The sequence below is a fragment of the Ochotona curzoniae genome, unplaced genomic scaffold (genome assembly GCF_017591425.1).
Source record: "Ochotona curzoniae isolate NIBS_2020 unplaced genomic scaffold, NIBS_Ocur_1.0 contig_78, whole genome shotgun sequence".
Lineage (NCBI taxonomy): Eukaryota > Metazoa > Chordata > Mammalia > Lagomorpha > Ochotonidae > Ochotona > Ochotona curzoniae.
In genome coordinates, this window is record NW_024466559.1 from 2448507 (window position 1) to 2471537 (window position 23031).

Consider the following 23031-nt stretch of genomic DNA (forward strand, 5'->3'; position numbering starts at 1 on the left):
GCTGGAAGGGAAGCGGGGCTGCCGGGATTAGAACCGGGGCCCGTATGGGATCCCGGGCGTTCAAGGCAAGGACCTTAACCACTTGCACCATCGCGCCGGACCCGCTTTGGGCAATCTTTAATTGCCCTCCCAGGCCACAGGCATGAAGCTGGATGGGAAGTGGAGCAGCTGGAACACGAACTGATGCCCATATAGGATCCCAGTAAATGCAAGGTGAAGATTTAGCCTCTATGCTATCATGCCAGGCCCACTGTCTAGGTTTCAATGAAGCACTGGCTGTAAGTTATTCTATTCATGTCCATGGCTAAACAGAGCAGAGCTGAACACCGGAATTCGGACCTTCATGGCATATACCCCCCAACACACACACAACTTCACAGCGACATGCAGCTGTGATGAACTAAACATGGAACATTAAAGCTGGCCCCATTAGCTCAGCAGTGCAGCAGGCTTATTCTGCGCCCTGTGGTGCCAGCATTGTAGATGGGCTCCAATTCACGTCCCAGCTGCTCTACTTCTCAGATCATGGCCTAGGAAGGCAGTAGAGGATGGCCCAAGTCCTTGGGACCCTGTACCCACGTTGGAAACACAGAGGAAGTTCCTGGCTCTTAGCTTTCATCAGCTCAGCTCTGGCCATTGTGGCCATCTAGAGAGTGAAGCAGAAGATCAAACACATTCTCTGTCTCCGTCTCTCTCCTTAAAATCTGCCTTTCAAAAATATATATATATATATATGTATGTATATATATATATCTCTCCCCATTGGGACCAGTGCTACCAGCATCCCACATGGAGACCAGTTCAAGTCCCAACCCGGCAGCACCACTTCCCATTCAGCTCCATGCTAGAGGCCTGGGAAAGCTGTAGAGGATGGTCCAAGTCCTTGGGCCCCTGCACCCATGTGAGAGCAGAACAATCTCTAAGCCCCTGGCTTCGGACCACCCCAGCTCTGGCCAGTGTGGTGCTTTGAAGAACCAGTAGATAGAGGAACTGTCTCTCCCACTCTCTCCCTAACTCTGCCTTTCAAATAAAAATAAAATAAACTCTTAAAGGAAAAATTGGTCCCACAGACAGGTGCCCCCTTGTGTCTGCTCATCACTGTTCCAAGCGCAAATCCAATCTCCAGCAGTCTTCTGTTAGGCCAATGCCATTAGGACAGAGCTGGCTAAGCCACCGACTTAGGAACACTCACATCCCAGACAGGATGCCTAGAATCTAGTCTGGTTTATTAAATTCCTGCTACTGCTCACCTCAGGAGGCAGTAGGGGATGGCTCAAGCACTTGGGTCCTTGTCACCCACACAGGAGACCCAGCTGGAAGCAGTGGCTCCTTGGTTTGGCCTGCTCAGCTCTTGAGATTTTATGAGCAAAGCCATAGACGAAAGGTCACTTGCACTTTCTGTCTCTCCCCCTCAACTAATGCTCTAGCAGTTGTTGTTCAGTTTTTAAAGCAGAGACACACACTGTTCCAGGTAGACAGACAATACTCAACATCAGGCACCAGGCCAACTTCCTGATGTACAACCACTCAGCAGAGGCTCTTGCAGGTGCCTCAAACGCCACACGCTGATAGACTAACACGCAACATGCAATGCAGCCGCATCCTGCAGAGGCCCTACCATGCAAGAGGGGCTGGACAGCTTTGGCACGCATTCCTTAAGCGTAACAGAGAAGGCCCAGCGCGGTGGCCCAGCGGCTAAAGTTATCGCCTTGAACACGCCACGATCCCATATGGGCGCGGGTTCTAATCCCATCCAGCTCCCTGCTTGTGGCTTGGGAAAAGCAGTGGAGGATGGCCCAAAGCCTTGGGACCCTCCACCCATGCGGGAGGCCTGGAGAAAAGTTCCTGGCTCCTGGCTTCGTATTGGTACAGCACCAGCCACTGCAGTCACTTGGGGAGTCAATCACTGGACAGAAGATCTTCCTCTCTGTCTTTCCTTCTCTCTGTTATCTGACTTTGCAATACAAATAAACAAATCTTTCAAAAAAAAAAAAAAACAGCGTAACACAGCACACTCCTGCCCTCTTGGGGGTCTGTCAGGGGAAAATGAGCTGCTGGCAGGAGAAAAAGGTTGGACCCTGCACTGTCCTTCAAGGCCTGGGATGGCAGACCCAAAAAGATCAAGAGACCATGGTGAAGTGCAAACACACTCACAGTAAAGCCGCGGGGGTCACACTGTTGGACAAAAGTTACAGGGAAACCCAGCAGCAGGGCCTGCGCTGACACTGGGTTACTTCCTCCCCAAGTGCTTTTCTCGTAACACACCAACAATGCCACCGCAGAGGGTCGTGAATGTCACATCTTTTGTTTTTCAAGTACGCTGTCACTGGAAAATCCTACAAGAGCCTCACTCACTAGGGAAAATGTCATCCAAAAGAACTAGAGTCCAGAGAAGAAATGAAGCAAAGAAAAACCTCTCCTGCATTTCTCCTCTCCCACCCACCCCTGGCCAAGCATTGTTAGCGTTCTCTGGCTGCCGGCTCTCCACACACTCTGCTTCCTTCCTTCCTCTGCATCCTGGGGCTGTCAGTGTTTACAGCCTAAGAATCCCCAAGGCAGAACCTCCCAACCTGTGCACCTGAACACGCCCCTGCCCTTCTTACACATGTCCACTGGCAAGAGAGTCCCCCCTTCCCTTCAGCCAGCCAGCTCCCTTTGCCAGCGCGCTGCTTATCTGGGTGACTGGACCATTTATTTCCCTGACCTCAGACACCACAAGTCTCCCTCCTAAACACAGCGTGTGTGCTCCCAATCAAACCATCCCCGTCCTATCAGAGCTCTCCAAGGCTTTGTGCTCCCACACTTTTGCCCCCCAAACATTTGGGAAGGTATTTATGCACTTAAAATATAGGCACAGTTGCAAGTGAAATCACATATGCTTCAATACCAATATAGCTTACAATATTATTCATCGCAATAAAATGCTAAGCCTTGAAGCGATGAGATTCAAAAATACTCACAATAGTAGGCCTAAATGTGTCTTATGTACCCCAGTGAATAATCTGATACCTTATCCGGTGGGGGGGGGGTGCTTTGGGACTATGTGGAATTACAGCTCTCCTACAATATGGATTTGTGTGCGCACACCTTCTGTGTGTCTGAAGCAGCTTCTCTTTTTCACACTTATTCACCTCATGATGAGGTCATGTGCACTCGCTGAAGTAACTTCTAGTATAATTAACCTTACCTTCTAAAATCCACAAACCAAAAATAAAGTTTAAAGCTGACCTCTAAAAAGTCACATGGCGTTATTTTATAAATAAAACCTCAGTTGGTTAAAGTCTTATAAATAGCCATTTCCAAAGCAATGAAAAATACAAAACATCGTTGGGCTCTTTTCGCACACACTTTTTCCAGAAAAGCACCTTTTCCCACCCATCTGCCAAACCATTGTTAAGCGGCAAAGGTTCTGAATGTATATATTTAGTTCGTTAGTTATCTTGAAGCATTCCACAGCAACGTATGAACTCAGGGGCCCTGGATCCCATGAACTATATGCTCTTCCATACTCATCCTCCCTAGCACAGAGCCCTCAGAACACACTGCTGGCGGGACACAGGCCCCTCCAGGAGCTTAGCCAAGGCGTACCCAAATTCTCTCAGCCAAACACAGATCTAAACCAACTCGAAAGCTGTCCCTGCAGCGCTGATGAGCTCAGAGTAAACCAGCCAACTGAGGTGAACGCAGAAACATTTTCTCCAATCCCTCCGGCAAGGCACCACTCACTCAGCAAGATGCCAAATCAGCAAATCACAAATGGCAGGAATTCTTATGAAAACTCCCACAATAGTAAACAAGCCGATTCATTTTCATGAGCATCTCTCCTGCGTCTCCTGCAAGTGGGAATTCAGCAACACCAAGATGGGACTACCAGCTCCATTCAGTGACGGCAGCTGAGCCGATCTAAACCGCACTCCCTACAAAACCAGAGCAAAGTGGTCTGAATGCTAAAACTGCTCCAGCTAATGACTGTGCATGCACAGAATGTTGAGATTAAAAAAAAAAAAAAAAAACCCTTAAAATGGAATTTCACATTCCTAAAAGAAAAAACCCAACATCAGGACTACTTAAAATTGCAGGTCTATGCAATCAGAGTTGAAGTTCGGGTGGGAGTTCATTAGCCTTCTGTTTACATGGCAAGGCTTTGACCACATTCCCTGTTTTAAACCAGCGCTGTATTAACACTTCCCGCTCTATACCCAGTTCTCTGCCAAGCAAAATCGCTTTACCCCCAACCCCAAGTGCCCGGGGCAAAACATCAATCTGTTTCACGTGTCTCCTATTCATCACTTACACTCTCCAAGCATTCGTTTAGTACTGATCAATAAAGCAAGGTCATTTCAAAATACGAGCATTGTATCTGGAGTCTTACAAAGGTAGGACAGGTAACCTCCTTCCTCAGCCATCTGCAAAGGTGGCCTAACACACACACAGCAGAGTCTAAGAAAACACCCAAACAATACAGTAACTGACAGCCAGGATTCCGCCCGCCAGGATCTATGTGGAAGCTTTGCCGAAGGCAGATCCAGAGAAATCCATGTACCCAACTACCCCACAGATGTAAACATCTGCATTCAAGCGTTCACAGCAGGGTCCCGATGGCCACTCCCTCAGTCCCTGGGCCCATGGACCACGCATGGGATATTCATCTGTGAAACGGGAGGTGGGGTGACAACAGGACCCCCTCCCAGCTCACTGCCCGATCCCAAAACTGAGCGAGATAATTACAGTCTGTCAATGTCAGTATCGGCGTGGGCTTCCTTGTGCCCCGTTTACACAGGAGGAACCAGGAGCTTGGGGGTGGGGAGTGGTCACTACCGTTTTTCCCTCAGGTAGGAAATCAAAAGCCAAAAACGGGTTGGCGTCCCAGTTAGAGTGCTCCCAAGGCCCGCTTGCAGCACCAGCAATTACTTGCGAGGAAAAATGCAGAGCGCCCATCATGGTCTCCTCCGGCCCGAAGAGCCCACGATCCCCACGGTCCCCGCGACCCTCGCGGACGTGACCGCCAGCGCCGCCCGCGGCTCCTTCCCCGCTCCTGGGGATCCCAGGCCCCGGCCACTCCCGCCGCCTCCTGAGGGCAACCGGGGCCGGGGTTCCCGCGTTTCCTCCCAGCTCCCCAGGGTCCAGGGCCTCGCGTCTGCTCCACGACTCCCAGGCGCTCCTCCCAGCTCCCTGGGAGGAGAGCGTGTCCGGCTCCCGGCTCCCGGCTCCCACGGGCTGAGGACCGGGACCCCCAGGGACTCCGCCCAGCTGGTCAGGGGCTGAGGACGACGGATCCCAAGCCCCACGGCTCCTCCCGGCCCCCCGGGCGCAAAGGGCCCCGGCTCCCAGGCGCCCGGGGCTGGACAGGCCCTCAACGAGGGCTGCTAAAAGGCCCGGTTCTCCTCGCACGCGCCAAGTCCGGGCGCGGCCGGAAAAAGGGCCGGTTCCCATCGGCGATCGTCCCCGGCCTCCCGCACCGGGGGCTCCGGCGGCCCGTGGGCAGGGAGGAAAGCCGGCAGGGGAGGTTGGCGAGGAAGGGACGGGTGCAGGCCAGACCTTCCCTGGCCCGGCCCGGCCGAGCCTCCCGCTGCCCGCCTGAGGCGCTCACCTTCTCCGAGAGGCGTCCGGGCCTGCGCCTTGGGCCTGGGCCTGCTGCTCCCGTGGCTCGGCTTCCCTCTCCAGGCTCCCGGGCGCGGCGGGCGGCGGTTCCTCCCGCTCCTCCTCCTCCTCCTCCTCCTCCCCGGCCTCAGGGCCACCAGGCGTGGTCTCGCCGGCCCCGCACCGCCTCCCGGCCGGAAACATCCCCGCCGCTCCGCCCCCGCGCCCCGGCTCGCGCGCCCCGCGCTCCGGAAGCGCATTCCTGTGGGCCGCGCCCGCTGCGCTTCGGGAGGCGCTCAGACAAAGGGCCCCGCGGAGCGGCCGAGGAGGCCCACGCCACGCGCGCCCGGCCTCGCCACGCGCGCCCCCTCTGTGCCGGCCCCGCCAGGCCCGTCTCCTGCCGGCTCTTCCCTGTACCCTGCAAGGCTAGGCCTCCCGGGGCCGGAGACGGTGTGGTGGCCGCCGGTCTGATCAAGTGGGGGAGAAAAACGGAGGCCCCCCCGCTTTGGGGACGGGGGGCGTTGCGCGTGGTCTCCATCACGGGAAGGGAGGATCGCTGGAGCCCGCTGAGGAGCGAGTTCCGAGGTCCCACGAATGGTGACCGCTAGGGACGGGAGAACCCTGTGAGGCGCTGCTGTGCACTCTACCCCCGTGAACTTGAAGGTGGTAGTTAATTCAGCAGCGCTTTGCCTGACCCAAAATTCTCTTCCCGAGGTGGGATTTGGACCGGAGCTCCTCTTGCAGAACTTTATAAAAGTTCTTCATGGACATCTTTCCGGGGACCACTGTCAAGCCCCTCCTACCCACCAGACACACACACACACACACACACACACACACACACACACACACACGTTCGCACACAAAGACAGGTACTGGGATATTGGATAAATTAACCAAACCTTGCTGGCTCCAGTAGGACCAGGGAGGAACTCTGAGCGAGCAAATGGGAGGATTCCTGAGCTCTAAGGGCAGGAGAAAGGGAGAAAAAGCAGATTGTTCAGTAGTGCATCCGGTCATGCAATTATGAATGGGTGGCCCACGCACTCCCAAGCCAGTTCCCTACCCGTGCTACTTAGGCAGAGTGCCAGCCACATTGCGGTGTAGCCCCGAGGCCAGGTGAAGCACTGCCTCCCCACACCATCTCACAGTTAATATCCCAATCCGCTCCGCAGTAAGCCGACGTACTCCCTGTAGTCCCCACACCCCGCGATTCTCCAGAGGCGGTTTTCGGCGTGGCTTGTCCACAAAGGCACCATCCAAGGCCTGGACAGCGTGGGGTAAGAAGGCCTGGGACTCTGTGAGAGCTTAGGATGGAGGAGGGGTACCCGCATTGACAGACTCGGCAAGTGACAAGACAGAAAAAGGCTTTTCCTGGGTTTGGTACTGGACTGACACCATCCATATCAGATCATTTTTAAATTTTATTATTTGTGTTTCATTTACTGAAAGGCATTGAGACAGATATGAGCTTCCATCTTCTGGTTCACCCTCCACAATGCTGCAACAGGCGAGACCCATCCAGGCCTGCTGAGGTCTTGGCCACACCTTCAGGTGGGCGGCACCAGCACTGCCCACCCATTTCCTAATTAATTAGGAGACCACCAATGGGGAACATCTTACCTGTAGGTTCCCCCCCCCACCCCCCAGAGTGCTTGCTAGCAGGAAGCTGGGTTCAGAAACAGACCTGAGCATGGGACAGAGCCCCTTGAGACATGCTTGTAGGCAAACCAAACAGAGGCCTCCCCCATGGTCTTTTTTAAATTTGTTTTTATTTTTCATGATATAGCCTCAGAAATTTCCCCTTCCCATCCTCCCCACATCCCCTCCCTCCCCACCCCCTCCTTTTCCTCTATGTTATTACTATAGTACGGTCCCTTCACCGACAGTCACAAGTCCACCAAGATGACTTTTAATAAGCAAAATGACATTGCGCCCTGGTATGCCAAGACACCCCAGTTTGTAGTTTGCTGAAGCAGAATTATAGAAGGTGTGTGTGGGCCACCGAGTCCTCTGCAGTGCAGCTGTCCCGTACATGACTCGGTTAAGGAGGAGAAAAGTCCTGAAGTAACCAGGCTCATCCGCAGGATTGAGGTTTAAATCTCATTGTCCATGGGGCAGACTGAGTGAGCGCAGCCAGGTGAGGCCTCAGCTGTCGAGACCTGTGCACGAACTTTGCACGGAGTGACCTGGATGTCTTTGTCCTCACCTCATGTCACCTCCTGCCACTTAGACTGTGTCCTAGCTGTGAAGGGAGAAGGGCTGGTGATCCGGGGTCTCGGCATCAGGAGTAATCCCATTCCTTTGCAAGGACTCTCCAACACGCTCCTTTTCCAATGTGGGTCTGTATGCCTTGGTGCCAGACAGAGCAGCCCTGGGAAGCCCTGACACTTTGAAAAACAAGAAGGGGTGACACAGCCCATCCAGTGCCTCCCTTTTTCTGCCTGCAAATATATAAATAAGGTGCATGTACTCGATGAATACAGGGAAACTAAAAGGTTCTTTTGTTTGCTCCGTTTTGACCTTCAGGCCTGGGAGAACACTCAGCATACAGCTGCATCTGTTGGAGGAAGCAGGCAAGGTGCACCCAGCAGCACACAGCCCCTATCCTAGGGCGAGTGCTGAGACCTAGCAAGCGGTGGCTGAGCTGCCCTGAGGCTTCAGTCCGCCTGCACCATCTCCTTGTTTATTTAAAAGTGAGGTGGCAAAGGGCCTGACAGTCTGGCCTGATTGGTATTGTGTCCCTTCTGGCAGAGGCTGTCCGTTAGCTCGCTGGGTCCTTTTCTGGGAAGTGAACACAGGTCAGGTATGAGTAAGGCTGCCCCAACCGGCTCTGCCTCCTGTTTTCCATATATAGCGTTCCTGGTCTTCCCGCAGGCCTGAGAGCACCTCCCCCGGGTGTGGCGTGTTTTCCTGCCAGCCCTCAGAGGTTGCACATTCTTCATAGCCCTGGGGGCAGGGAAGAGAGTCGTTAGGCAGCTCTTTGCAAACCCTGAACTACTGCAGCTGTGCCTTTCCCAAATAGGAATGAGGGACCCACCAGATGGGACGGACTGAATAGCAGGGGCGATATTTTTAGGCACAAGGGTCATTGAGCAGAGGAAATGACTGAGCTGCCCACGGGTTTACGGCCTGGGACTGTACAACAACATCTCTTTCCTAAGTCCTTCCGAGCCTGCTGACACTGAGCCTGTGCCACTCTGCCTTCGGAGCAAACTGAAGAACAAAGGCGTGTGTGGTGAGCCACACCAAGGCCACCACCCTGAAGGCCGGCAGCCCGTGTTAGGCAAGATAAGGTTCTCTGAGTCCACAGATGGGGTACCAGGACACGTTCGCCAAACTACACATATCAGACAGACTTCCTGGCATCTTTGTTCAGAGGCGTGCATCGCTGCTTAGGATCAGTCCCTGTGATGGGAAAACTGCCTTAAAACAACTTGGTTGTAAAGCTGGGGTTCTGACTGGCGCACCTGAAACAATCTTTTAGATCAGCAGATGACACCTGGAAGCATCGTTTTGTAAAAAGATGGTCACTGCAGAAGGTAGAAGCGAAGCAGCCTCACACAAGAGGCCTTTGTGATTATTTTTCAAAGTATCAAAAATTTCCAAAGATAACCTTTGTTCTTCAGATTTCCAATTTCTATGTTAGAACTTAGAGGCCATCACTAAAAATCACCCTAAATACCGGTATATAACCTAGGGGTTAAGACCGGTGCTCAACTCGAAGTACCTGGCTGTAGCTCCTGTCTTCAGCTTTCTGCCAGTGTAGACATCCAGAGGAAATTGAGATGCTTTGAGTAACTGGGACTTGAGTTGTCAAATTATTGCAGGCATTTAAGAAAGGAACTAACAAACGGAATCTCTCTCTTCTCTCCCTGTCTCTCTCGAAGAATCTCCCTCTCCCTCGATCCCCCTCCAACACATTTTAAAATAAAATCCACCCAGGCTAAGAACTCGCGCAACCTTTCTCAGTGAGATTGAGAACAAGACCACAGAAATTTTGTGTTTCCCAACAATATTCTCGGGCAGCCTTTGTAAGGCGTCTTGGTGACACGGGGGCACTGAGGTCCCTGCATTGCTACAGGCTGACGTCAGAGTTTTCCCCTCTGGCCACAAGAATTCCTGCTTGAGAGCAGCCCACAGCTGCCAGCTGGGTGCAGTTTTTAAGTTGAAAGAATTTTGCATGGCGTTACCGTACTAGAATCAAATCATCCCAATCTGAAAAGATTAGACCATCTTACTCTTTGATGCTGTTTTATGCCTTATCTTGCCTTCATTTAACAGGGGATATGGAAATCCTCAGCCAGGAGTCTCCTTGTATGCTAAGAAATCTTTCAGTGTCCATAGCTGCCCAACAGCCTGCATAAGCCTAAAATACAAAGTAAACTGGTTTTCTTCTCAGACTGGCTAAGACGAAAAAAAAAAAAAAAAGCACTTTAAGCAAGATTTCATCAGTAAATGATACTGACATGTGATACTGAGTTCAGAAAATAGAGGGAAACTGAATTCTAAGGTTTAAGAAATTTATCCTGGGACCTGGTTCAATTGGCTACTCCTCCCCTTCAAGTGCTGAGAGCCCATATGGGTGCCAGTTCATGTCCTGGCTGCTCCACTTCCATACCAGCTCCCTGCCTGTTGCCTGGGAAAGCAGCAGAGGATGGCCCACTGCCTTGGGACCCTGCACACCCACAGGGGAGACTCTGAAGAGGTTTCTGCCTCCTGGCTTCGGATCAGCTCAGCTCTGGCCATTGAGGCCATTTGAGGTGGACGGGTCATCTGGGGGAGTGAACTTGTGAATAGAAGACCACTCTCTGCTTCTCCCTCTCTCTCTGTAACTCTAAATTTCTTTCTTCCTTCCTTCCATTCCTCCCTCCTTCCCTTCTCCCTTCCTTGCTTCCTATTGAAAAGTCAGATATGCAGGGAGGAAAAGAGACACAGAGGCAGATCTTCTGTTCACTGATTCACTCCCCAAGAGCCCCCCAACAGCCAGAGCTGAGCCAAAATCCAAAGCCAGAAGCTTATTCCGGGTCTTCCACACGGGTGCAGGGTCCCTAGGCTTTGGGCCGTCCTCAGTTGCCTTCCCAGGCCTCAAACAGGGAGCTGGATGGCAAGCAGGGCCGCAGAGATTAGAACTGGCGTCCATATGGGATCCCAGTGCATGCAAAGCAAGGACTTCAGCCACTAGGCGACTGTTCCTGGCCCAAATCTAATTTTCAAATAATAAAATATTTCAAATAAATAGATCTTAAATAAAAAAGAGAAACTCTGCTTTAGGGGACTAACCGTGGGCACATCTATGGAACAGGATAATCAGTGACTGTAAGCAGCGAGTCAGGGAAGCCAGACAATGGACTGGTACAATCCCTTGGGTGAGTGGCACTGGGCTTGCCTTCATGTCACAAGGGAGAAAAGTGAGGTTAGAGAGTAGAGGCTTGTGCCAGGCAGTCCAACCAAGAGCCCTCTGTGCTGCTGTCTGATCCCCTTGTCACTCTGCAGAGAGAGACAGTGGCTGCTGCTGTGACTTACAGGCCGGTGTGAGAGTGTACTGCTCAAAAATGTGCTCTCCTCCAGGGTCAGCATTTCTGGAGGTTCAGGGGGGCATTTTCAACTCTGACACAGCTCAGGTGGCCATGAGACTGTGTCAGGCTCCCTGAGCCCCCGACAGCCATAAATATGAGACCTACAGATATAGCTAAGACTGTCCAACCCAATCTTCCCAATGGTTGTCAGTAGAGGCCTTTTAGCTTCTTATTTCCCAAAGGGCGGTGACCACGTGTGTGTGTGTGTGTGTGTGTGTGTGTGTGTGTGTGTGCCTAACAATGTTTCCTACCTATGATTATTTGCTTCAGTTTTTATAAACATTTTTTAAATTTATTTGTAAGGCACAGTTATAGAGAGGAAGGAAGATAGAGAATTTTCTATTTCCCAGTTCACTATCCAGATGACCGCAACGGCCAGGGCCAGACCAGACCACAGCCGGGAACTTCAGCCACGTCTTCCACGTGGGTGCATGATCTCAAGAACTCAGCAGGAGGTGGAGGGGTCATTTCCCACGGTACATTTTAGCAAGCATCTGGATTGGAAGTGCAGCAGCTAACACTTGAAGTGATGCCCAGGTGGAATGCAGGCACCACAGGTACAAGCTTAACGTATTGTATCACATCATTTGTTTGTATTTATTTCTTTTTACATTACAAATTGCAATCACTCTTCTATTCTTCACTGATTTCATGGCACCGCCCCCCCCCATCCTTTGTGTTTAACTGCAGGAGCTTTGCCTTGTGGCTTCTGTTCTTGAAGTCCCCTTCCTGCAGTGATCTTCACAGGGTGACTTCGCACCGCCAGATTTTAGCTGTCACCTCAGACGCCAGAATTCTGCCCCAGATCCTCTCCAACCGCCGCACAGTAATCCTGCCATCGGTTGCTGTCTGATCCTTTTCCCATTTATTTTTTTCCCCTGATTATTTTATTTCTTCTACTATAGAAATGGAAAACCCATGAGAATAGCTACTCTTTGCCCAGCCCAGCTCCACGAGGGCCTGGCATGCACAGGCCACCCAAGGAATAAGGGACCTGCTCGCGATGCATTTAACAAGGGTGATGGCCATTTCAAGATTGTGTGAAGATCGCAGGGTAACATCAAAATGACACCTCAGAAAGTAACTGTTCCATGTCCTTTCGTTCTTAATCTTTAAAATATCACATTTAATTCATGACGATGGTGTGAAGATTTCGGAGCAACGTTAAAATAACAACTTAAAAAGTAACTGTTCGGGGCCCGGCGCGGTGGCGCAAGTGGTTAAGTCCTCGCCTTGCAACCCCGGGATCCCATATGGGCGCCGGTTCTAATCCCGGCGGCCCCGCTTCCCTTCCAGCTCCCTGCTTGTGGCCTGGGGAGGCAGTGGAGGACGGCCCAAGGCTTTGGGAACCTGCACCCGTGCGGGAGACCCGGAAGAGGCTCCTGGCTTCGGATCGGCATAGTATCGGCCCGTTGCGCTCACTTGGGGAGTGAATCATCGGACGGAAGATCTTCCTCTCTCTCTCTCCTCTCTCTGTATATCCGCCTTTCCAATGAAAAAATAATAAAAATAAATCTTTAAAAAAAAAAAAAAGTAACTGTTCAATGTCCTTGCATTCTTACTCTTTAAAATATCACATTTAATTCATAATGAAAGCACTAAACAAGAACAGAGGAAACCACCTGCGCACGAGAGGTCTTGCACTGGGGTACTTAGGAAAAATTGTGGGAATTGGGTTTTAGGTTTAAGAGCTGGTCCTGCCCCTAGTTCCAGCTTCCCGCTGACATGACCCCCATGTGGTAGTGGTGGAAAGCCTGGATGAAGCTTCTAGCTTCCAGATATCCTGCTTGGCCCAGTATTAGCCATGGTCATTGCCATAGTAGTAGGCATTTGAGAAATGAGTGAGTATTTGGTGAGTGAGCAAGCAGGTAGGCTTTCTCTCCCTTCCAAATAAGTTTTTAAAATACCTTTAAAGTCTACGGAAAAGTAGAATTAAAAGATAAGCCTAGTTATTCAGTAGATAAAAGATAACTGTTTGGGGGCCCCGGCGCAACAGCTCAATGGCTAAATCTTCACAGGCATCCATATCAGCACCGGTTCTAGTCCTGACAGCTCCACTTCCCATCTAGCTCCCTGCCTGTGGCCTGGGAAAAGCAGTTGAGGATGGCCCAAAGCCTTGGGTCCCTGCACCCACATGGGAGACCCAGAAGAAGCTCCTGGCTCCTGTCTTCAGATCAGCTCAGCTCCGGCCATTGTGGCCATTTGAGGAGTGAATCATCAGATGGAAGATTTCTCTCTGTCTCTCCTTTCTCACCATAAAAGTTTGATCTGCCTTTCCAATAAAAAACTACTTATTTTAAAAAAAGTTTAATAAAAAAGATAAGCTTTTCTCATATTTTCTATTTTTTCTAAGCTTTATTTTATTTGTTTGAAAGGCAGAGCTGTAGAGAGTGAAAGGGGGAGAGATGGAGTGCAGAGATCTTCCAACTACTGGTTTACTCCCCAAATGACAAGAATGGCTTGAGCTGGGCCAGGCTGAATTTCCCCTGTGAGTGCTGGAGCTCAGGGACTTGGGATGATACCTGCTACTTTTCCAGGAACCTTAGCAGGGAGCTGGAATGGAAACAGAGTGGCCAGCACTTGAAACAGTGCCTATCTGGGATGTTGGCACAGCAGGGAGTAGCTTAATCGACTACATCACAGCACCACATTATTTTGCCTGAATCTTTTGAGGACCTCACATAAGCATAGATTTGAAAGCTTTTTTTTTTCACCAGAATAAAGCTACCTTAATCAAAGACTTGAGATGCTACCATACAAACACAAAGGAAAATCTGGAAATATGCCCTCACAGACATGGTGCCAGGACCTTGCAAGTCTCCTCAACAAATGAACTGGGAAACCTGGGTGCCCACACTCAAAAGAAAGAACCCTTCCCTTATACCACACACAGAGACAATCCCAAAATGGACCGTAGTCTCCAAACCAGGAAACTCTGGGAGCACAAACCAACAAGATGGAATCCTCTTGGCACTGGGTTTGGCAAAGAGTTCCTGGATGTGATATCAAAAATACAAGAGACAAAATAAAAATACGTGAATTAGATTTCTTTTAGAATTAACCACAGAGTTGAAATGCAGCAGACAAAATAGGGAGGTCACCTGCAAGCCTTGTGAATGATAAAGGAGAAAAGTCCAGAATATATGAAGAACCCCTATGATTGAATAACAACAACAGATAAGAGGGCCCTGTGCTATGGCACAGTGGGTAATGTTGCCGACGTAAAGTTGGCATCTCATGAGAATGTCATTAAGAGGCAAGGTGTGTGTGTGTGTGTGTGTGTGTGTGTGTGTGTGTGTGTGTGTGTGTGTGAAGGTGAATTGGATTATGTCCTAATTATACAGAGCCAGCTTCTAAAGACTTCCACTGCCTGCAGTGAGGAAATTTTAACATCAAAGAGGGGAAATGAATGCAACTGTTTCAAAAAAACACTGGACTTAGAAAAAATAAAAAGCTGATAGTAACGGCTAACTCACTACTTAAATTCCAAATGTCCACAACAGTCAGGGCTTGGCTAGATCTGAGAACTCAACCCAGGTGTCCCACGTGGATGACCGGGACCCAAGTGCTGGAATCACGGCCGCCAAGACTGTGCTTGAACGGGGCAGCCAGGCCACAAACTGGCACGCTGTACTCTGGGATGTGGGCATTCCAAACGGCATCTTCACCCCTGGCCAAACGTTTTCCCCCAAACTCCACTGTTTTAGTTGTAATTTAATATTAATTAGAGTCTACAAATGCTAATGGAAATCATATGGAAGGTAATGTATTTGCTTTAAATTAACTTGCTAAGATTCTACATATATGAAAAGATAAATCCATTACTCCATCTGTCCCCCACCCCAAAACGTAAACTTTTCATATCAATAAAAAGTGAGAGACTACAACTGCAAAAAGCCACATTTTCCAACCCAGTCGACTTTGATGTCTTTATACAATTTCAAGTCCATATATTATTCTCCAACGTTGTGGCTTCTGAGTCTGCCTTGTTCCCCAAGCTCTGGTCTGTATTATAGCACAGTTTCTGTGCATAGTATCTCCTACAGGTGTTAAATATGAGCAGGTGCTTGTCGCTCCATCTGTAGAAAGTACACTTCAGGAAGGGGAAAAACAGAAGAGATGGTTTAATGTACAGACTGAGGCGTGTTCAAACATACTAGAAAATTGCCATCTGTAATGGTCAAGTTCTTCCTCTGTGGGCTGGCTCAAGTCAGCCTGAAGAATGTAAGCATTTTTTTTTAATTTAAAAAAAGATCGATTTATTTTTATCAGAAAGTCAGATATACAGAGAGGAGAAGAGACAGAGGAAGATCTTCCATACACTGATTCATTGCCCAAGTGTCCACAACAGCTGGAGCTGAGTCGATCCAAAGCCAGGAGCCAGGAGCTTCTTCTGAGTCCTCCACAGGGGTGCAGGGTCCCGAGGCTTTGGGCCGTCCTCAGCTGCTTTCCCAGGCCACAAGCAGGGAGCTGGATGGGAAGCAGGGCAGCTGGGATTAGAACTGGCGACCATATAGGATCCTGGCGCATGCAAGGCAAGGACTTAAGCCATTAGGCTATCATGCTGGGCCCAGAATGCAAGTGTTTTATAAGCACCCGTGCCAGAGTGGTCCTGGGAAACGCCCTGACTTACACTGAATATCTGTGGAGAGCTGAAAGCATGGAAAAGAGAATTTGAGTCAAATTCATGTTGCTGTGCTAGCCGTGAGTCAGGGGGAAAAAAGCGGATGTAAAACCTACAGACAATAAATGATGCATTAACATAATTTGCATAAAGTCAAGACAGGGCTAGGTCTGAGGCGGGTGAGGGCCCCAGGACGTCAGTCTGAACACCACTGAACAGGAGGGGGAATTCAGGGAACCAGGAATGGAGGAGGAGTCTGATTTTCTTTGTAGAATTTTCCCTATAAAACATGCAAAATCTGCTCTCTTTATAGAAAGAAAAATGAAAGAAAGCAGCCAGTCCCTGAACACTGCCACTTGCAAACTGCAGGCCCAGCTTTGCATAAAATCAGGAAAGCTCAATCTTAGCACCATCAAGCCTGTGGGAAGCTCGCTTAAGCACCTCCAAGCTGATGTCAGGAACATGCACTACGTTCCATCTCCGCTCCATCCACAGCGGTTTCCTCCCTGCTCTTTTTTGCAGCTCGCATCCCCTCCCTTGTACCCCATGCCCCAGCCCTGTGGCCCTGGGGAAGCAGAGTGAACGGGGTCAGAAGGCTCAGACACTGTTGCCTCTTGTGCAGGAGCCTTGCCTTGCTGCCGCTTTTGCAAACCAAGCTCAGTTAGTATTGGCAATGCCCACTTGGGCCACGCTAAAGCAGAGTTTACTATAGCTTGCTCTCTCTCTCTAACTTATTTGTTTTTATTGGAAAGGCAGATTTCACACAAAGAGAAGGAGAGACAGGTCTTCCTTCTGCCAACTTACTCCTCAAATGGCCACACAGCCAGAGCTGAACTGACCTGAAGCAGGGAGCCAGGAGCTTCCTCCGTGGGTGCAGGGTCCCAAGCACTTGGGCCATTCTCCCCTGCCTTCCCAGGCCAAAGGCAGAGAGCTGGATCAAAAGTGGAGCAGCTGGGACAGGAATCGGTGCTCATCTGAGATGCTGGCACCAGCAGGCTGAGGATTAGCTTGCTACACCTCTATGCCAGCTGCCCTCCCTGCCAATGCCCCTGTGATTCTAACCCTTCCTGGCTGAGCTTCTGCTGTTCAGAAGCTGTTTACTTCGGGTAGTGAGAGCCTTTCCGTTCTCACAGCTTTAAACAAGATGATATACACGACATAGAGACAAGCCAAAGGCCACATATGAAACAGCAGAGCAGGCACACGTTTTTGAAAGCAGGCAACGCTTTCCTTTCAAAACATTCTGGTCCAGTCGGGCAGTGGCCACCACTCCTGCCCCAGGGGTGGGTCCCTAGGCTCTTCTGTCCTGTAATTGCCTTCCTGGGCTGGGCAGCCCCACTTGCAAGAATGCTGTGTGCAGCTCAGACCCTCCAATGCGATGGGATCAATTGGATTTGCGGCAGGCTTAGAAACACGGAGATCAAAGGGCAGGCAGGCAAAAGCTAAAAGAAAAAGCAGAGCAAGCAGGATTACTGAACTGCAGGGATGAGGGCCAGGCCAGGATGTTATGTAAAGCAGACAGTGCATGGCTGAGTCGGGCACCCTGAGCATTGCTAAGGTGCCCAGGTGCACCTGCACCCACAAGCAGTCAACCCACGGGCATAGGACGGGAAGGGCTCTAAACAGATTGCACCCTAAAGTCACCAAGAAGCTAAAAATAGGGAGGAGGAGTCAGAAAGAAGAGAGAGAAACTTTGAGCAAGGGACCTAGCAAGTGGTGAGGAAAAGCTGATTTCACAAAGCGCTGAAGTCGCGATTAGCATTGGCAGTCTAACCTCAGAGGTCCCTTACTCTTATGCAGCAACTGGGGTGGGTCCTAGGATCTCTGGCCAGGGGAGACTAGGGCGCCTGCCAGTGGGTGGTTAGGACCCAGCCACGTGTTAATGGTCACAGCTCGGCACAGTGGGAACCTTCTCCTTTCTCACTAAGTGCAGCAAGCGGACTCGAAGGCACAATGCTTAATTTCTGGGAAGGAAATCTTCCACCTTTGAGAAAAAAAAATAGTTGTTTTTGGTACCTGTGATGAGAATGAAAGTCTTTGGAAGCAAACAGTTCTGACACAAGAAATATGAGAATGTAAGACAGCAGGGAGAGATGGAGGAGAGCAAAGGAAGCGAGGGCTGTGGGAGAGTGTGCACCTGACAACACGTGATGCTTGGTGGGTGTGAAGCCCTGGCATCCAGTTGGTTGACCAGTCTCCTCCAGTAATGGCCAGGGGTTCTCAGCTCATCCTCTTGCCAGTGGAGTCAATGGATTATTGTTGGAAGAAACACAACTGCTGGACAGTTCTCTGAGACCTTGGTCTGCAGGCTCAGGATACGGAAGTCAGGCCCCAGCTATGAAGGAGAAGCACCCGAGTGCCACAACAGAGTGCAGTGTTCATCACACGCCAGGAGAAAGGCTTTGTGACACCAGCTGCACAACAGAGGTGCCAGTGGGAACCCCCAGCTCTGTGAGCAGGCTGACTCACCCAGGGCAGTCCTGCGGTATAAATCAGTGTTGCCGCTCAGGCAGTCTTCAGCCGCACAGCTCTGTCGGGTGTTAAGCACAGGTTGGTGGTTCCCTGCTCTTCCATCCTGATTCCAGGGCTGAACTTCTGACATGGATTTTGAGATGTTAAACTTTCTACGAGTCAAGGAAAATAAGTTCATCCTCTAATTCTTCTGCAGCTCTAAATCTTTCTTTCAATGTTTACTTTTTTTTAAAGATTTATTTTTATTATTTTTTATTGGAAAGGCGGATATACAGAGAGGAGGAGAGACAGAGAGGAAGATCTTCCATCCGATGATTCACTCCCCAAGTGAGCGCAATGGCCGATACTATGCCGATCCGGAGCCAGGAGCCTCTTCCGGGTCTCCCACACGGGTGCAGGGTCCCAAAGCTTTGGGCCGTCCTCGACTGCTTTCCCAGGCCACAGGCAGGGAGCTGGAAGGGAAGCAGGGCTGCCGGGACTAGAACCGGCGCCCATATGGGATCCCGGGCGTGCTAGGTGAGGACCTTAACCACTTGCGCCACCGCGCCGGGCCCTCAATGTTTACTTTTTAATTTGTCATTTAATAAGAGAGAGCAACACACACACACACACACACACACACACACACACACACACTCACTCACTCACTCACTGAGAGGGAGGAAGAGAGATCTTCAGTTAGCTAGTTCATTCCCAACTCTCCTCCACAGCCACAGCTGTGCCATTTATGACTCAATCCAGGACTTGCTGGTGAGGGAGAGGAACCTGAGTATGCTTGCCCAATACTTAGCATGAGAAAATTCCAGTATTGAAACCCATGCATTCTGATACGGAATATTAGCATTCCAGTTGGCAGATTAGCCCACTGGGCCACAGTATCACCTCCCAGAATCTCCTTTTTACATTAGGATAATACTGCCACAAGTAGATGTGCAGTTTTTGCTTTTTTTTTTTTTGTGGGTAATACCATTGTTTCCACACTAATATCATTTTTCCCTGTATCTGGGGTCAGGAGAGAAACAAAGGGAAAAACCCCACCCAGCCCCCCACCCATCCCAGGCCCCCAATGTGAGGCACACTCCGAGGGTCCTGCTCAAACAGTTTTGAGAGTTCAACAGTTCTGAATTGCTGCCAATCTCGCCTTTCCAATCGCGATGAGACCTATGGTTGACATAGTCCACTGGTTGACATAATCTCTCCATGGTTGGGGTTCTGAGATTAGCAGTTCAGTTGGAGGAATCTCCAAAGAAATTTCATCAGAGATGATCCCAAACCTGATTCTTGTGTGAATTTGCCAGTACAGGGTCTGGCACAGTCCATTGCCCCAATCAGCTTATGCACATGCTGGTTGTTGCAATTGCTGGGTCGGTTCTGTTCCCAGCCCTGTCTTCCATGTGAACCAACGGGTGTTGTAGTCCAGCCTGATCCTACTCACTCCATACTTGGTCCTCACGCAAACCAGTGGGAGCTGCAGCCTAGCTGGGGCAACTCCCTATAACCCCCACCAGGCCTGCCCCCTACCCTGGTTCCCATGCATGCCAGTATGTACCGCAGGCTTGTTCAGTCTGTCCCACATCCCATTTAACTCTGGTACTTGTCAATGGGCATTGAAGCCTAGTTCAACCCAACCAACCTACTATCCAGCCCACACCCACACTGGCAGATGTCTTTCTGTCTAGCCACCCCTGCCCCAGTCCTGGTTTTCGTCTTTCCAGTGGGAGTGGTAACCCATGAGGGAGGTGCCCACTATCTCCCTAAAGGCCACTCTAACTTCTGGATTATGCACTCTTCAGGTGGTTCTGGCATTTAACTTAACAGAATTGGCTCCCAGTGCCAGCCTCTGCCATCTGATGATGTGGCAAAGCCCAACCAACCCTCACCCACTCTAATTTTTGCTTAGATGTGCAGTTTAGTCGTGAGCTTCTCAGGTTTTCAGTGAAGGATTCAATAAGGTTTCAATTCCAGATCCTATTATAGATGCTTACTGGGGGTTGTTGTCATAGCTTATTTCGTCCACAGCACTTTTGGGTATTTGTAAAACAATTAAAACCCCTTAGGGATCCACTGGGTAAAGAGATTGGTTGGTGCCTGAAGTTGTCAGAGAAGGTGAAGCCAATGCCAGCACACGTCACACATATACGTGCACCATGCATGGAGAGCGGGATCAGAATCAGCTCACACCACACACATCACACACACGTGTACCATGCATGGAGAGTGGGATCAGAATCAGCTCACACCACACACAGCACACATCACACACACACGTGTACCATGCATGGAGAGCGGGATCAGAATCAGCTCACACCACACACAGCACACATCACAGACACACATGTACCATGCATGGAGAGTGGAATCAGAATCAGCTCACACCACATGCAGCTTGCGCCCCACAGAGAGAGAGGGTCCACGTGACCTTTGCAGTTCCAGATTTTGATCTATTCTTGATGTTTTTGTACATGGATGAATAAACAATCTCAAAGTTAACCTCATTGTCCAATTTGTTCTGTAGCCTTGTGGTCATGAAGTAAATGCTTCAACGTGTTAGTCGTACTGCTCAGAGTATGTGAATTGCTTTGTCATAGCCAAATGTCCTGATATCAGAGCTGCCCATAAATTGAACAAAGTGGGGATTCCGACATTGTAAGTATTGCAAATCCCAAATAATCGTACTGTTTCTACAAAGCAATGTAGAGAAACTGTATCATCTTCTTCTTGGGGAAAAAAAGTGAATATGAATAAATTGAGTTCTCATTTCCACGAGCAGCTTTCTGAAAATATTATTAAATTTTTGTTTATACATTTTCATTTTATCTGAGAAGCAGAGAGAGAGAGAGAGGGAGAGAGAGATAGACAGACAGACATTGGGCCTTCCATCCACTGGTCCACTTTCAAATGCCCACAATGACAGGGCTCAGCCACCATGAAGCCAGGAGCCAGGAGCTACTGGAACTACAGGAACTATACTCTGTGGGTGCAGAGGCCCATGATCTTGGGCTATCATTGCTGCCAAGTGGAATGGCCAAGACTTAACCAGAGCCTCTGATATAAGATAGGGGTTTCTCACGTGGCAAATTAAGCTGCTGTGGTTTTTTGAAATTCTTAAGAGGTGGCATTTGGCCTGGCACCAATGCTGCCAGTTAGGACTCCAGCATTCCACATGGGAGGACGTGGCTCCAGCTCCTGCCTCCAGACTCCTGCTCATGCACAGCTTGGGAGACAGTGACGATGGCTCCACTTGCGCCCCTGCCACTCATGGGTGTCTCCTGGATGGAATTTCTGGTTCCTGGCTTCAGCCTGGCCCAGGTCCAACTTCTCTCCGCCCCCCCGCCCCCTCCAGTTCTTTTGTATTCCTTTCCAAATGCCCATTCCACTTCTCCTTTCTTCAGGATAGGCCTTGGCCCCACAGCCAGGAGCCCGTCCTTAGCACCCAGGGGAAACAGCCTCTCCCTGAACATCCAGTACTGGATCCATGCTCCAATTGCCCTGAGGGTCCAACAGACTCATGTTTAGACAATTGGTTTATTCAGATCAGAGCTAAAGACCAGCCTGGAAGCACTATGGCTCTCCTGTCCTCCCCTGCCCACTTTCTGGAAAAGCCGGGCCAGTAATCCACGGAAATACTTGTTTCCAAGCACACAAAGTTCAAAAGTCAAATATTACCACCTTGTTACACAAATGACTGACACCCTGATGAATTGTCTGACTGCACACGAATTACTCCTGAGCTCATTTATTTCACTCTAATTTGCACATGATATGAAATGAAACGGGCTCTTGGTGCACTGCCCGTATTCGTCTCTTCTCCATGACCCCGGGGCAGCTTCCCTTTAGCCAGCTGTGCAGGTTGGCAATGTGCCTACCTTGCTTCAGGTTTAGAACATTTGCACATTTGCATCTTTTTGTACACTAGCACATGCACGTTTCAGACACACACACAAACAGGAGACAAACATCACCCATCCACCAGTTGACTTCTAAGCGCCTGCAGCAGCCAGGGCTGGGTCAGGCAGAAGGGAGCAGTCCCAAACCCAGGACTGACCAAGTCCCTGAGCCATCACTCATCTGTATTGGCCAGAGTGTGGAGTCAGAAACAAGAGCTGGGCACGGAGCCCAGGCACTAGCATGCCGGACACAGCTGTCTTATCCTAAGGAGGCCAAGTACCCACCCTGTTGCTCTCTTAATAACAGCCCTCATTGTTTTACCTGAGAGCATGTGTTAGAACTCACCAAGTATTTTTTATGTGTGTGTCTGAGGGTAGCTGGAAAAAAAAAAAAAACCAGAATTTAAGCCAAGTGTTTATTTTGGTTTCTCTGCAGCACCCCCAATACACCTGATCTAAATTCATGCCTAGTTCCCCCACGCCCAAAATGCATTTTCATGAACTTTTTGAAGATCTCCTTCCCCCACCTCTCTTACTATTTCATTAACCCCCGAGGGAGCCATGACCAATCCTGTTTGGTAGGTAGGCCCGTGTGGCTCAGGCTGCCCCTCCACCTGCCCGAGCCTGCCCACCATGGCCCCTGTGCTGTAGACTTTGCTTGGTGTACTGTAACCTCCCATTTCCCCTGCCCCACTGCTCCACCCAGCTGCGTGAAGCGACTTTGTGTCCTGCCTTCCTGCCTGGCCCTCCCGACAGTGCAGGCTCGGATGGTGGGAGCAGACAGTGCTGCAGCAGCCCTGTACGTGTCGAGGCCATCGGGTCACTTGGTCACTTGGTGATGCTCCTTCTTACCGGCCGGGTTTTCGCCAGACTGTTCCACACCCTGTCC

At 50.2% G+C, this 23031-nt stretch overlaps 1 protein-coding gene across 1 annotated transcript in view; it reads right to left on the minus strand.

Moving 5' to 3' along the window:
- Positions 1-5690, minus strand: part of ITGB1 (integrin subunit beta 1) — a 42785-nt gene extending 37095 nt beyond the window's left edge. Inside the window, exon 1 of the mRNA XM_040992567.1 lies at positions 5591-5690. The gene's annotated coding sequence lies outside the window, so the exon portion shown is untranslated. The remainder of the gene's footprint in view (positions 1-5590) is intronic.
- Between the last annotated feature and the right edge of the window lie 17341 nt (positions 5691-23031).